Genomic DNA, 8,947 nt, shown 5'->3' with positions numbered 1-8,947 from the left:
GGGAGCACACGTGTGTCAGCCCCAGGGCCCTTTGACAACGCTGGGAAAGAGGCAGTCACGGAAGACGATGCCTATCAGCGCCCCTTCCCCGCCGCACCCCAGAGCCAAGGGCTGGCCCGTCCCCGGCGGCTGGGACCACCGTGCTGGTTGGGCCACAAAGTTCCCGGTAGACTCTGCCCTCTCTCACCTCTGTTGTGGGAGAGCAGGAGGGAGAAAAGAACACACTCGCTGAGGGGAAAGCGCAGAAGATATTAGGAAGCTTCGGCTCAGGGAGACGTGATGGAGGTCGGGGAGCTTGCGGCAGTGAGGTGCACACACGGCCACAGCTCCACCGGGTCCCCACCAGGTGAACAGTACTTTGTCCTTGCCCATTCGGCTCCCTCCTGCCCCGCTTCCTGCTGAGAGCTGTGTCTTTCTCAGGTGGGTTCCACACTGCAAGCAGAGCTGGGGACAGGGAGAAGCAAACAGGCCCCACAGAGGCTGGCTCCCTGTTTACTGTGGAGACTCGAGACCTGGACAAGACCCTGAGAAAACAAGCAGAACTGGGGACCTCCTGGTGGTCCAGTGGTTGAGAATCCACCATCCAATGCAGGGGGACACGGGTTCCCTGGCCAGGGAACTAAGATCCCATAGGCCGTGGGGCAACCAAACCCACGTCACAACCGGAGGGGCCTATGCGCACATCAAGGGCTCCTGCCTGCCTCAACTGAGACCAGACGCAGCCAAGTAAGGGAATGTGTGCGTGTATAGAAGAGGACCAGCAAAGCTGCGGATGACGCTCCCTTCCCTGATAAAAGCCAAGCGGAGGGAGTGAGCGGCAACTCTGAGATCTGAGGTTGCAGCAGGGCTGCGGTGGATGGCAGGGGAGGGGATCTGGATGGAGTCACTGCACGATGCAAAACACACAGGGAGGAGAGAGAATCCTGAGGAACTGTGGGCTCCCCGGGTGGCTCCGCGGGGAAGAGTCTGCCTGCCAATGCAGTAGGCATGGGCTTGATTCCTGGATCCAGAAGATCCCCTGAAAAAGGAAATGGCAACCCATGCCTTACCTAGAAGGTAAGGAAAACCTTACCTGGAAAACCCCATGACAGAGGAGGCTGGTGGGCTACCGTCCATAGGGTCGCAAAGAATCGGACACAACTGAGCAACTAAACACACACACACAGCCCACACAACTGTGGGCTACGGAGTGGATTCCTCCTGACGTTTGAGAGAAATGCAAGTGAAAATGTAGGTTCCTTCTGAATCCTTTTTGGCGGCTGGACCACACCCCTCTATGATGTTCTCTGGACTGGGCCACCTGGAACCTCGGTTCTTATTAGGGTTCCATCCACAAAGTCCCTTTCACAACAAGGAAATGATCTAATCCCCAGCAAGAGAGAGGGGCTGTCGTCACCCCACATCAAAGATGAGGAAACTGAGGCGCAGGGAGGTCATGTGAGTTGCCCAAGGTCACAGCACTAAAAAGGGGCCGAGTCAGGACAAATCCTCACGTTTTCCTGACTCCGAACCCTCAACCTCTTTTCTCTCTCCAGCTCTGCCCCAGGAGAAGGATCCTATGACACTGAATCGTCTCTTTTTCAGGGTTTAATATTTCGGGCCAGATCTGAGTGAGGTTTGCTGTTTCCTCCAAAATTTGGCCTGACCTCAGGGCACCGCTGCCCGGCCACTGGCAAGAGTGCCCTGTTGGCAGCTGTGGGCTGGTAGGCAAGCTGCTCTTGGCACGACACAGTGGAAACTCAGACAACTCAATAAAAACTCTATTTATCTTTGTGGTCAAAACACACAGGGCAATTTTATAGATGTCAAATAGGATGATGGCCAGGGTTGGCATAGATGGAGAGTGGGGACTGCTGCTCTGTGTTAGTGGAGCTTTAAACCCGTACGACCTTCGGGCGAGGAGTCTGGCACCATGAATCCCATGTCTTAAAAACGCAAAGCCTTTGAGCCAGCAAGTCCACTTCTAGGAACACAGCCCAAGGCAACAGTCTACTGGACACTACACTGGTCTCACTGCCCCCGCGACCGGCCTCAGCCTGGGCTCCTGCAGGGCCGGGGGCTCGCGCCTGACCGCCTGGCTGGAGCTGGCTCACTAGAGGAGTTGTTCTTCCCGGCTGGTTCTGCTGCCCCTATAAGTGCAAGAGCGTTTTGACGATATTGAAAATGAGCATCTAATCGGGCATACATATTTCCATGTATTTCATGGCTTGGCTTCAATTCCGAAAGCAATAGAGCTCTCAGTCTAGAGGGGACATCGGGGTCTTCTAGTCCAACACTCCCCGAAGCGGGAGGTGGAAGGGTAGGTGGAGTGGGTGCCTGTGTGCCCGGATAAGTTTGGGGAGATGGGCGTGTGCTTCCTCGCGGGCTTTCTCAGAGCCTCTTTGCTTGATGGTGGGTCCTGCAGTTTGCACGAGACAGACAGAGGCGGCGGTGGACTCCTGGAACAAATGGCTACACCCTGGGTGATGGCAAACAGCAGCAGTATCCTGGCTCACACCTCGGAGGCCAGAGGTCTGAAGTCAAGGTGCCAGCGGGGCCAGGCTCTCGGAAGGCTCTCAGCGGGAACCCTTCCTGCCTCTTCCGCCTTTGGATGGACACACGCGTCCTTGGGCTTGTGGCTGCACCTTTCCCACCCCTGCCTTCATCTTCACACGTGTCTTTACTCAGTGTGTACCAGTCAGTTCAGTCGCTCAGTCGTGTCCGACTCTTTGCGACCCCATGGACTGCAGCACGCCAGACTTCCCTGTCCTTCACCAACTCCCGGAGTTTCCTCAAACTCACGTCCATTGAATCAGCGATGCCATCCAACCGTCTCATCCTCTGTCGTCCCCTTCTCCTTCTGCCCTCAATCTTTCCCAGCATCAGGATCTTTTCCAATGAGTCAGCCCTTCGCATGAGGTGGCCAAAGTATTAGAGCTTCAGCTTCAGCATCAGTCCTTCCAATGAACACCCAGGACTGATTTCCTTAAGGATGGACTGGTTGGATCTCCTTGCAGTCCAAGGGACTCTCAAGAGTCTTCTCCAACACTACAGTTCAAAAGCATCAGTTCTTCAGCGCTCAGCTTTCTTTATAGTCCGGCTCACGCATCTATACATGACTGCTGGAAAAACTATGACTAGACCATGTGTGTCACTGGGCCTAAATTCCCCTTTTCTTCGAAGGACCTCAGCCACCTGACTCCAGTCTGACTTCACTGTAACTTCATCATGTCTGCAAAGACCCTAATACGGTCACACTCACAGGTCCACGTGGATATGAATCTGCGGGGGTGCTCTTCGCTGAAGCATCGATGGAAGCTTTGGGGAGGGGGGCGCCAAGGGGCTGACTGATGTCAAGATCTCCCAGCATCCCTCAACCTGCTGTGCTGGGAGAGTGGGGGTAAGGGTGGGCTCAGGGGGAGAGCAAGTACAGTGAGACCACTATGCCATCCAGACAAGAGGAGACGGCGGCTCGGACCAGGCAGAGCCAGTGCAGGTGGTGAAGCGGGTGGCCTGGGGTGTCCCTTTGAAGGTGGAATAAAAGTTAACTCTGCATTTGGATATGAAATGGGAGAAAACGAGGCATCAAGGGGGAGGTCCAGGTTTTAGCTGGAGACACCAGGACAGCAGAGTTGCCATCAGTGCAAAGCAAAGAGCCAACTGGTTTCCGGCACACATGGGCAGACTGACGTGGACTAGGAGGGAGGGACTGGCCCTTCGGGGGAGCGCGGACCTGGGTGCAGAGCCGCCCCTGCCCTGCCCCATAACCGTCAGTCCTCTCTGTGTTTCCAGAAGCAAGTTCACGACCGCCGTGTGTGCACTGGCCTCAACGCCTCCCGCCAGAGTCACCTCCTGACGCTCCTGCCCCACTCCCACTCCCACTATCTGCACACCCACCACCTCCCTGTCAACACGGGAGGCTGCAGACCTTGGGGCCTCAGTGTCCTCTGCCAGGGCTCACAGGTGGTCTTGTGGTTCTGGGGGAGGGGCAGGACCCTGCCCACACCCACCAGCCCCACGAGGCCTTCCCGGCAGCTGGGGTGCACCCAGGGTGTCCTAGGGAGGGGCGGGCTGGCCCTTCCTGGGAGGGGGCACCGCCATGGGCACTGCCAGCAGACAACAGGGGCTGCCCAGTGCAGAAGAGGCCCCTTAGGTGGGGACTCTTGTGGCTTTTGGTGACTGTGTGTCTCAGGCTGGGCTGACCAGCTAGGCTCAGCGAATCCTGCGGGCACAACCTCAGAACTGGAGTCCGCTTCTGTTTCATCGGGGCCGAGGGTGGTTCACACTCATGAAAAAGGGTCTTGCTGCCCAGGCTGAAGGCACTCGCCAGCCGGCCACACCACAGAGTCACTTCTCAGGTTCGCCACAAAGCAGGTTAGGGAGCCACAGTCCACTGTCCTAATTTGAGCTCTGAAATGTCTGTGGACCTCTCCCTTTTGCCGGGAATTCAAAGGACCTGGTCCAACATCTGGGCAAAAAGGAGGCTGGCCCAAATTCCAGGCAGCCGCCTGGCCTGGGCAGCAGAAGACGTGGCGATGAACTGTGGCGAATTCCTCAGGCAAGGGGTAGAGCCCTCGGAGCCTCCGTTTTCCCATCTGTAAAGTGGGATGTTATTCCCGTATGTTCCGAGGGTGGGATGGCCTCACGGCCTCCAGGCCTGGCTCTGTGGAGAAGCCTGGGCAAGGGTGGAGGCCCTCCTGCCTCCGCTGCAGCCCTTCCTGCCTCAGCCAGAACAGCTCTGGTCACTCTTCCCAGTGAAAGCTCCCCACCAGGATGTGCAAAACCCACTGGCCAGTGGTCCGGGATCCCATGGCTCTGATCCCTGTCTCGGGCCCTCTGGGTTGTGGTAAGAGTCAGCTAGGACCTGACTGTCCACCTTCCTTTCTAGGGTGCTTCTCTCCTATCAGTCATGTGCGGCTGGGCAAGCTGCCAGTCACAGGACCCCACCACTGAGCATACATGTGATTCAGGCCTGGCCAATCAAAGAACTCCTGCCCTCTAGCCACAGGGATAGGACCAAGCCTTAAGTCATGTGACTAAGGCTGGCCAATCAAGATTCTTCCCTGGACCACCAATATTCTGAAACAGGAAAAGAGATGTGACCCCTTCTCTTTTTTCATCAAGCTGGAGGACCTAAGCCTGAGTTCACATCAGCACCATGTTTCTCACTGCTGGGAGAAAAGCTATTTACTCTCAGAGAAAATGAGGTCCTCATTTTCAATGGGGAAAGTCAAGAAAGCTCACTTGGCAGCAAAGTTCCTGGAGAGGATCTTTAAGTTTCTCATGGGTTAATATAAGTAAGAGCTTTGCTTTTATTGATTTATTTAGTGGTGTCCTTCCCTGAGAAACCAAACAGTTTGGAGCATCCAGACAGCACTTGAGACAGTCCAAGGGATACAAAGAGGGCAGGTGAGAAGAGCAAGCCTAGGGCTGAGCCAGTTTTAAAAGGACTTGGCAACTGGCCAAGAAATAGCCATGCTCTAACCCTCTTGATGGCAGGGAAGACTCTGAGGGCTTAGGTGTCCCTACAAAATCACACAGAGGGTATGTGAAGCACTCTTTTAACTCCAGAGCCCATGTCCCCAGACTTTTGAATTACATAGAAATTTAGAAAAATCTTTTGAGAACTAAATAGGATCGATACAATTCCACAGCCATCTCTGACCAGCATCCCTTCATAAAATGATAACTTAACCCCCAGCAATGGAGGAAGGACACGAGCTATGAGCAAAGGTCAGTCCTCTTGTTTAAACTGTGTTCAGTTTGGAGGGACACTTGGTGATTTTCTCACGTTTCCTCAAAGCACCGACTACTGGGAAATGGACATGAGCAGGCAGTGGGTGTGCAAGTATCCTGGGGCTGCTGTAACAGAGCACCACAGACTAGAGGACGTTGGAACAGCAGAAATGGGGCTTCCCTGGTGGCTCGGTGATAAGGGATCTGATTGCCAAAGCAGGAGACACAGGTTCGATCCCTGATCCAGGAAGGTCCCACGTACCTCGGAGCAGCTAAGCCTGTGCACCGCAACTACTGAGCCTGTGCTCTCGAGTCTGCAACTGTGGAGACCATGCGCCGCAACTGCTGCAGCCCCAGTGCCCCAGAGCCAGCGCTCCACAACGAGAGAAGCCCCTGCAGTGAGACGCCTGTGCGCCGCAACTAGAGAGGCGCCCCTCCTCCCTGCAACCAGAGAAAAGCCTGCCCAGCAGCGATGGCCCAGCACAGCCAAAAGGAAGTAAAATCAGTAAAAGACACAGAACAAAGCAAAACCCAGCAGAAATGTACAGTCCAGAGCCCGCAAGTCTAAAGTCCAGATGGCAGAGACTTCCCTGGTGGTCCAGAGACAGAGATTCCATGCTCCCATCCAATGAAGAGGCCCTAGGTCTGATTCCTGATCAGGGAACTAGATCCCACATGCCGCAACTAAGACCCAGCACAGTCAAGCAACAAATAAATAAATTTTTTTAATTTAAAAAAGTTTAAAAATATCAAGTCAAATCAAGGTGTCCACAGGGCCAAGGGCTCTCTGGGGCTCCAGGGGGGATTCTGTGGCTTGTAGAAGAGCCACTCCCACCTCTGCCTCCATCTTACATGGCCTCTCCCAGGCGGTCTGTGTCTAAATTCCCTTCTTCTGCCTGACTGGATAATGGGGTGAAGCACTGGCTTAAGATGAGAATAAACTTACATTCTGAGTCATTAACAACACAGGGAAGAAAGTGTTTGAGCCAGCTTCAAGTGGCGTTGTAAAGATGAGTTTTGCTTTGGCTATGTTATGTTTGCAATGACTGTAATACAAGTAGTTGTGATTATATCCTGTAAACAATTACGAATGTTAAGCCTGGACATATTTGGTCTTAAGTTCTGTAGAGATATTTGAAGAAAATAATAAAAATGAACTGCTTTAAAAATAAAGAAGTCAATAAATTCCCCTCTTCTTATAAGGACACCAGGCATTAGATTAGGGCCATCCTAATCCAGTAAGAACCCATCTTAACTTGAAGATATCTGCAAAGACCCTATTTCTAAACATAAGGTCACATTCACAGGTTCTGAGGGGCAGGACTGGCATAGCTCTTTCTAAGGGACATCATTCAAGCCGGCTGAGCAGGCCAGCATTACAGGGCACCTCCACCCCCAAGGCCCTTCCCATGCTGACAGCAAAGCATGAGAAAGATGGATCTGAGGGACGGTGCCCTCTCAGCTTGGGGAGAAGGGTTGGACCGCCAGGGACAGCTGGGGACCCCTGGACGGTCCCAGCTTCCCTCACATGTTTCCATTCCAAGGAGTAACTGTCTGGAGGGCAGCCAGTTGCCAGCTGGCAAAGCCAGGCTAAGACACGGACCTTCAGTGCTGGGCCAGGGCTGGACTGTGACCTGGGCACCTTCCTGGGGAAGAAGCTCAGCCTCAGCCCCAGGCCAGGAAACTGGCCCCGCCAAGGGGCAGATTCACAGCAGAGGGATCCACGCCTTGGCCTTTCGGATGGCAGGAGGCCTTGACTCTGCCGCGAGGGCCCCTCTGTGTCCTCCCAGGATGCATGCAGAGACGTGGCAGCAGCCACCAACCTGGCCTGACCTCGGTCCTCCGGATGTGGGCCAGAGTTTGCTCACAGGCTCCCTGGAGGCCGACGCTGCAGGGGGGACTTGAGTCAACCGGAACTACACGCTTCCGAGAGAGGGGTGGTAACCAGCCTGAGGTCACAGAGAGATCATTCAGTGCCAGCGTGAGAGACCTGCTTCCCAGTTCTGCCAATGCGAGCCTTTTACCCACTGAGGTGGTTCTATCAGGGGAGGCTTTCGCCCCTGGGAACCAGGCTTGATTTTATAATGGTTTTACAGCGTCATCAGGAAGAAAGTGTCACCCACTTCGCAGCCAGGCCTGCTGGACACCTGATCTTTGGGAAAAGGAGAGAGAGAGAAGCAGCTCCGACTAAACACCTACTGTGCACCAGGTCCTTCACGCTCACATCCCCCCATCTTACGTGTGAGCAGCAGGAGGCCCCGGGCGGCTAGAGCCATCCAGGGGTTCCCGTCCCCTCTTGTGCCATCTCAGCGTGTCAGTTTACCTTGCTGAGGCTCAGTTTACTCATCTGTAAAGCAAGATCACAAGCTTAGCATCATAGGTGGTCACAAGAATTAGGGATCCCATCCCAGGAATGGGCACATAGTAGGTGCTCAAGAAAGGTGATGTCTGCTAATTATTAGAGAATGCGGATCCAAACGACAGTGATTCCTCACACCGGTCAGAACAGCCATCATTAAAAAGTCTACAAAGAGGACTTCCCCTGGTGGCGCAGTGGATAAGGATCTGTCTGCCAACTGGGAACGTGGGTTTGATCCCTGGGCTAGGAAGATTTCATATGCCGAGGAGCAACTAACCCACGCTCTAGAGCCTGTGCCCCGCAACAAGAGAAGCCACCGCCTCGAGACGCCCGGGCGCTGCAGCGAAGAGTAGCCCCTGTTCACTGCAGCTAGAGGAAAGCCCGCACACACCAACAAAAACCCAGTACAACTAAAAAAAGTCTACAAACAGCAAATGCTGGAGAGGGTGTGGAGAAAAGGGAACCCTCCTACACTGCAGGTGAGAATGTAAACTGGTGCAGCCACTATGGAAAACAGCATAGGGGTTTCTCAAAAAAAACTAAAAGCAGAGCCGCCATATTATCCAGCAATCCCACTCCTGGGCATATGTCTGGGGAAAACTGTAACTGGAAAAGATACAGGTACCCCTATATTCACCATTTATATTAGCCAAGACATGAAAGCAATCCACGTGTCCATCAACAGACGAATGGATAAAGAAGGCGTGGTGCGTGTATATAATGGAAACATCACTCAGCCATAAGTAACATTCACAATGAAATAATGCGACTGCAGTAACATGTATGGACACAGAGACTATCATGGTAAGTGAAGCAAGCCAGACAGAGACAAACATTATACAATATCGCTTATATGCGGAATTGAAAATATGA

This window comes from Capricornis sumatraensis, chromosome 20 (assembly GCF_032405125.1).
Source record: "Capricornis sumatraensis isolate serow.1 chromosome 20, serow.2, whole genome shotgun sequence".
NCBI lineage: Eukaryota > Metazoa > Chordata > Mammalia > Artiodactyla > Bovidae > Capricornis > Capricornis sumatraensis.
This window is presented reverse-complemented; position numbering follows the sequence as displayed.